Source organism: Rhinopithecus roxellana, chromosome 12 (assembly GCF_007565055.1).
Source record: "Rhinopithecus roxellana isolate Shanxi Qingling chromosome 12, ASM756505v1, whole genome shotgun sequence".
Lineage (NCBI taxonomy): Eukaryota > Metazoa > Chordata > Mammalia > Primates > Cercopithecidae > Rhinopithecus > Rhinopithecus roxellana.
The window spans coordinates 32,376,960-32,384,396 of record NC_044560.1 but is presented as its reverse complement, the minus strand read 5'-3'; the positions used below and the strand labels follow the sequence as shown (position 1 = coordinate 32,384,396).

Sequence of the window (7,437 nt, the reverse complement as noted above, 5' to 3'; positions counted from 1 at the left end):
ACCAACAAACAAAGGAAAAATTAAGACGGTTAGAAGATACACTTTCTAAAAGAATACATTTAGAATCTGACTTTTTTTTTTAAATTCTACTCTCCCGAGCCAGAGTAGTCTCATAGAGACTCCGAGAACCTAATTTTTTACAAGTAAAATATTTGAAGAATTGGTAATTGCTAAATTTTTCCAACATACTATTCTACAAGACTAACCTAAAACTGATGATATGAACTAGATGAGGAGGGCTGGCAAAACTAAAATCTAGACATTTCCCATATGAAGAGAAATCTAGTAATTCTAATTTCTGTGGCAAATTATATCCAATGGTTTAAGTATAGAATAGAAAATCATTTATGTGGAATATCTTGGACCAGATTCCTCTGGCTTTAATTATATATTTAGATTCTAGGCATTCTACCTTCAGAACATCGTAATGATAGTGAAAGAGGTATGATTCTGGCCCAGTATCATCCCAATTGATGCTGATTGTCTTTTCTTTTTTAGCTTTCTGTGTATTAAGAATGGAATGAATTTTGTGTATGTAAAAGTATAACCCAACACCTTAAAATTACCTTCTCTGCCGGGCGCGGTGGCTCAAGCCTGTAATCCCAGCACTCTGGGAGGCCGAGACGGGCGGATCATGAGGTCAGGAGATCGAGACCATCCTGGCTAACACAGTGAAACCCCGTATCTACTTAAAAAAAAAAAATACAAAAAACTAGCCGGGCGAGGTGGCGGGCGCCTGTAGTCCCAGCTACTCAGGAGGCTGAGGCAGGAGAATGGCATAAACCCGAGAGGCGGAGCTTGCAGTGAGCTGAGATCCAGTCACTGCACTCCAGCCTGGGTGACAGAGCAAGACTCCGTCTCAAAAAAAAAAAATTACCTTCTCAAAATTAATAAAAACAGAGTTCTTATAAATGATTACATCAGTTGGACTTCAGTGATTTCACCGTGGTCATCCATTGTGAACTGTATTTGCTGCTATAATTGGGAAGCTATGATGTTCAGTGTATTACATCATTATATTCCATTTCTCAAATGGAATATGAAACTTGATGGCATTTTAAAAAAAATCTTTCTGTGGTTAAATGAGCATATTAAGTATTGCATATTAAAATTAATAATTGTTTCAGAAAATAAAGCTATAAGCTTCTCCACATAATGAAGTAATGAGAGTTTAATTGATTTTATTTAACTTAATATATCTGAAGCACCTTTTACTGTGGAACTTTCACTCTCAATGCCTGTGAGTATGTTTGGAATATGAACCCATTTTAACAGATAACTTCTGTAACCAAAACAAGTGACGGCAAAGGTGAAAAGCTCAGACCTCATGCCAGGTGGCTAGTTGTGTTGGAAGGTGGATGTGAGGTATGTTTCCCTGGATGTGGCATCATTTTCTGAAGTCACCTTTCTGAATATTGAACTGTTGCTTTTCTGCAGAAATAAAATTTCTGAATCAACACTTTACTACAATGAAAATGAACAACCTATGACTACGTACAACAATACAGATAAATCTCAAAAGTGTAATGCTGGGCAAAAGAAGCCAGACATAAAAGAGGACATACTATATGATTATATGGAACACAAAAATTGAGACCGTTTCAATGTAGTTAGAAGTCAGGATACTGGTGGGGGTGAGGGGGGTAGGTAGGGGTACATGGCAGGAGGGATAGTGATGGAAAGAGCAATGGGAGGTTTCTGTAGATGCTAGTAATGTTTTGTTGCTTGATTTGGGTGCTGATGTATTCAGTTTGTGAAAATTCATTGAGTTGTACATTTGTATACTTTTCTGTACATTTATTATGGTTCAATTAAAAGTTTTTTTAACTTAACAAAAATAAAAACTATGAGTTCATACTGTTACTTTCAGTTCAAATTTAATATCACATTTTTTTTTTTAAAACCAGAACATTTATTGCGTGACTAATCGTTGACATTCTTAAGATGAACTGGATGCTGCAACAGCTGCCCTCTTGGGTTTAGGTGTTGTTCCTTCACGGAATCCATGCCTGAATCTGCGGTATTACAATTTTTAGGTGCCTCATTCGACCAGTTCTGGTGGTATTTCGTCTTTTAGCCTTGGCACTCCGGTTATACTTTCTTTTGCGCTTGGCAGGGTAGCCACATTTGCCACAGGTCAACTTCTGAAGGTGGTAGGCCTTAGAGCCACAGCGGCGGCACAATGTGTGCGTCTTATTGCGACGCTTTCCAAACGATGACGTTCCCTTCATCATCTCGCTTCTGCAGCCGAGACCAGAGAGCTGCCACATTATTTTTAACTTTAATTTTCTTCTTGCATCTTCTGCTTTTCCCCTGAAAATCTTGTTGGATTTTAACAATGAGCTAAGTACGTGATGTGATTTATAAGCAGTATAAAATACTTACAACAGAATATGAGCATTACCACCAAAAATGAATGCTGAATGAAGTTGAAGATTTCTTGGCATCACTCTCTGTCCTTCAAATATCATTCACTAACGATGTAGAGTGAAAATGCTTACTTCTAACCAACGTAGTTTGCAGCTAGATTCATTTGTTTCTGTTTTCAGTGTTCAAGGACTGCCATTTTTCTGATGTAATTTTACTTTTAAAGACTATAACATTTTCATGATTTTAAAGTTAAAAGCATAAAATGTGTTCAGAGAAATTTTGCATCAGTTTGTGTCCCATACAATCTGTTCCATCAATTCCCTCTAAAAAACCATTTTATTACTCTTTGGTCTAACTTTCCAGTGGTTCTTCTTGAGAAGGATTTAAGTGCTCTGATGATTGCTGTGTAACAAGCCACCCAAAACTTTGTGCCATAAGACAACCATGTGATTATGCTCATAGGTTCTGTGGATCAAAAATCCAGACAGAACACAGCAGGGATGGTTTTTCTCTGCTTCGTGATGTCTGGAGTCTCAGCTGGGGTTATTTGAATGACTAGTCCAGGTAGGGCTGGAATATCCACTTCCAGGCTTCTTCTCTCTCATGCTTGAATTTTGGACTTGGAGGACTTGAATACCAATCTTAGCTAGAATTGTCAGCAGGAACACCTACATGGTCACGGATTTTTCACAGGATGTTTGTTTATTTCAAGATGAACATCCCAAGAGGGAACATTCTAAGAGAACCAGGTGGAAGCTGGCCTTTTCTGACCTAGCTTTGGTATTACAACATCACTTCTGCATTTTAATGGTTACTAGTGAGACTTAAATCCAGCCCAAATTCAAAGGAAGGGGAATTTGAGTTCACCTCTTGATGGGAAAGTGCTAAGAACATACTGTGGAAGACCATGTGGGATGGGAAATACTGTTGCATCTATCTTTGAAAAATACAGTCTGCCACATTTTGCCTCCTGGCCACCATTCACATCCTGCCTTATGAAAATACACTCATGCACTTCCCACAGGCTTCCAAAGTCTCATTACAGCATCAATTTGAAGTCTAGGACCTTATATAAATCGAATGGAACTAGATAAAGAAAATGTGTGTGTGTGTGTATATATATATATATATATATATATACACACACATACATGGAATACTACACAGCTATAAAAAAGAACAAAATCATATCCTTTGCAGCAACATGGATGGAGCTGGAGGCCATTATTCTAAGCACGTTAAAACAGGAACAGAAAATCAAAACCAGCACGTTCTTATAAGTGGGAGCTAAACACTGAGTACACATGGACACAAGGCAGGGAACAATAGATACCAGGGACTGCTTGAGGGTAGAGGGTGGGAGGGTGAGAATCAAAAAACTACCTCTTGGGTACTACACTTATTACCTGGGTAATAAATAATGAAATAATCTGCACCAAACCCCTGCAACACACAATTTACCCATGTAACACACCTGCACATGTACCCCCTGCACCTAAAATTAAATTTGGAAAGAAAAAAATCAAGTGCAGGTGTGGATAAGCCTCCTTCAATACGGTTCCTGGCATACACTCCTTGAGTATGAGCCCTCTCAGTCCACAATATTGAGAACTAACTTCAATCTACAGTTCCCTGACACACCCACATCAAGCGGTGGAACAGGTATCGAATAATAAGCATTCAGATTCAAAAAGTTGGTGGGTAACAGTTGAAGGAAATTGTTAATCCGTAACAATTCTGAAATCTGGCTGGGCACAGATAACCAGCTCCTTGATTAGAGTTCCCTGGAAATGATTTTCTATGGCTCTTACCCTGCCATCTGATCTTTTGGTTCCGCTTTCTGAGTCATGCTGGGTTTTTCTTTTTTTTACTCATGAAAAGTAGCCCATGTTTATAACTGAGTACTATTCTCATACTTTTTTCTTGTAGATATTTGCGAATCCAAAGATCCTTCTTCACTTTGCGCTGTTTCTGCCCCTGTAAGCTCAAGCTTGTAGTGCATCAAGTAGTACAATTATCTTGAAAATTCTGTGTATCCTGGGAATTTTATTAGGGTTCATTAAATGAAACAAAAGACACACCACAGGCTCTTCTCTTTATTGTGCTCCCTAAGAGGCGACTGTGGAAAAATGACTTATTTATTTATTTATTTATTTATTTATTTATTTATTTATTTGGAGACAGAATCTCGCTCTGTGGCCCAGGCTGGAGTGCAGCGGCACGATCTCGGCTCACTGCAAGCCCCACCTCCTGGGTTCACGCCATTCTGCTGCCTCAGCCTCCCAAGTAGCTGGGACTACAGGCGCCCGCCACCACACCTGGCTAATTTCTTTGTACTTTTAGTAGAGATGGGGTTTCACCATGTTGGCCAGGATGGTCTCGATTTCGTGACCTCGTGATTCACCCACTTCGGCCTCCCAAAGTGCTGGGATTACAGGCGTGAGCCACCGCGCCCGGATTTCCTGACCTCGTGATCCCCCCACCTGGGCCTCCCAAAGTGCTGAGATTACAGGTGTGAGCCACTGCCCCCGGCCCAAAAACGACAGATTCTTAGAAGCCCTGCTGTTTCACAGAAAGAATAAATGTTGGCTTCATCTTTTCCCTGAGGCTACATTTTCATGACAGCACCATAGATGTGTTTTTCCCCCACTCAGACCCTTTATAACTTTGAGAACACTCCCAATTGCTGAGAGAGATATAGTAAAGTTCTCAACTATAATGAGTTTCCTGTTTCTCCTTCCCCTTCTGATAGCTTTTCCTTCATGTATTTTGAAACTCTGATATATGAGGCGTAGCATTTAGGATTATTATGTTTTCTTGGTGAATTGATCTTTTTTTTTTTTTTTTAGAAGGAGTCTTGCTCTGCCGCCCAGGCTGGAGTGCAGTGGCCGGATCTCAGCTCACTGCAAGCTCCGCCTCCCGGGTTCACGCCATTCTCCTGCCTCAGCCTCCCGAGTAGCTGGGACTACAGGCGCCCGCCACCTCGTCCGGCTAGTTTTTTGTGTTTTTTAGTAGAGACGGGGTTTCACCATGTTAGCCAGGATGGTCGGTGAATTGATCTTTTTATAATTTTGTTTTTGTGTGTGTGTTTTTTGTTTTTTTGTTTTTTTGTTTTTTTTGAGGGCTCACTGCAACCTCTGCCGTCTGTGTTCAAGCAATTCTCCTGCCTCAGCCTCCTGAGTAGCTGGGATTATAGGTATGTGCTACCACGCCCGGCTAATTTTTGTATTTTTAGTAGAGAGAGGGTTTTGCCATGTTGGCCAGGCTGGTCTCAAACCCCTGACCTCAGGTGATCATCCACCTCAGTCTCCCAAAGTGCTAGGATTACAGGCGTGAGTGACTGCACCAGGCCTTTTTTACAGTTTTGTGTAAGTTTATTATCTCTATTCTGATTTTCTTTGAAACTGGCATTTTCTGATATTAGTAATGCCACTCAGCTTTCTTTTGGTTAGTATTTATATGGTGTATCTTTTTTCCTATTCTCTTTTAACTTACCTATATCATTATATTTGAAATTAATTTATTTTAATTTTTAATTTTAATTTTTGGAGACCGGGCCTCAGTGTGGCACAGGCTGCAGTTCAGTGGCATGATCCTAGCTCACTGCAGCCTTGAGCGCTAATGGGGGCTCAAGCAGTCCTTCCATCTCGGCCTACTGCATAGCCAGGACTACTCACAGGTGCCACCACATGGAGCTAATTACTTTGTTTTTTGTAGAGATGGAGTCTTGCTATGTTGCCCAGGCTGGTCTTGAACTCTTCCCATCTTGGCCGTTCAAAGTGCTGGGAATACAGGTGTGAGCTGCTGTCCCTGGCCAAGATCTTTTAAAATTGTGTCTATTTGGAGATCTCTGAGCCTCCTGAATCTGCATGTTCAAATCTCTCTTGCTAGACTTGGGATGTTTTCATCTATTATTTAATTAAATAGGTTTTCCAACCTTTTTGTTTTCTCTTCACCTCCTGGAATATCTAAAATTCTAATACTTGTTCTTGTGATGGTGTCCCAATATGTCATGTAGGTTTTCTTCATTTTCAAATATTTTTTTTTCATCTGACAGGGTTCTTTCAAAAGGCTTGTCTTCAGGTTTTGAGATTCTGCTTGATCTAGTGTATTGCTGAAGCTTTTGAATGTATTTTATTTTAGTGAATTCTTCAGTTCCAGAATTTCTGCTTTTTTAAATTATATCTGTCTATTTGAAAATGTCTCGGCTGGGCGCGGTGGCTCAAGCCTGTAATCCCAGCACTTTGGGAGGCTGAGACGGGCGGATCACGAGGTCAGGAGATCAAGACCATCCTGGCTAACACGGTGAAACCCCGTCTCTACTAAAAAATACAAAAAACTAGCCAGGCGAGGTGGTGGGCGCCTGTAGTCCCAGCTACTCAGGAGGCTGAGGCAGGAGAATGGCGTAAACCCGGGAGGCGGAGGTTGCAGTGAGCTGAGATCCGGCCACTGCACTCCAGCCTGGGCGATAGAGCGAGATTCCGTCTCAAAAAAAAAAAAAGAAAAGAAAATGTCTCAATATCCTGAATTTTTTTTCTGATTCCTTTGTTTTGTTTTTCATTATTATCTTATTTAAAATCAATATTTTTGGTTGGGTAGAGTGGCTTCTTTAAAATCAATATTTTTAGGCCGGGCGCGATGGCTCAAGTCTGTAATCCCAGCACTTTGGGAGGCCGAGATGGGCGGATCACGAGGTCAGGAGATCGAGACCCTCCTCGCTAACACGGTGAAACCCCGTCTCTACTAAAAAATACAAAAAACTAGCCGGGCGAGGTGGCGGGCGCCTGTAGCCCCAGCTACTCGGGAGGCTGAGGCAGGAGAATGGCGTGAACCCGGGAGGCGGAGCTTGCAGTGAGCTGAGATCCAGCCACTGCACTCCAGCCTGGGCGACAGAGCGAGACTCCGTCTCAAAATAAAATAAAATAAATAAATAAATAAATAAATAAATAAATAAATAAATAAATAAAATCAATATTTTTGGTTGGGTAGAGTGGCTTCTTTAAAATCAATATTTTTGGGCCGGGCGCGGTGGCTCAAGCCTGTAATCCCAGCACTTTGGAAGGCCGA

The 7,437-nt window shown here is 40.9% G+C and overlaps 1 pseudogene across 1 annotated transcript; it reads right to left on the bottom strand.

The window, feature by feature from the left end:
- Nucleotides 1-1,894: 1,894 nt before the first annotated feature.
- On the bottom strand, nt 1,895-2,256 carry LOC104679940 (annotated as a pseudogene). Its single transcript, XR_750384.2, has one exon. The product of XR_750384.2 is annotated as a 60S ribosomal protein L37 pseudogene (transcript).
- Nucleotides 2,257-7,437: the final 5,181 nt, after the last annotated feature.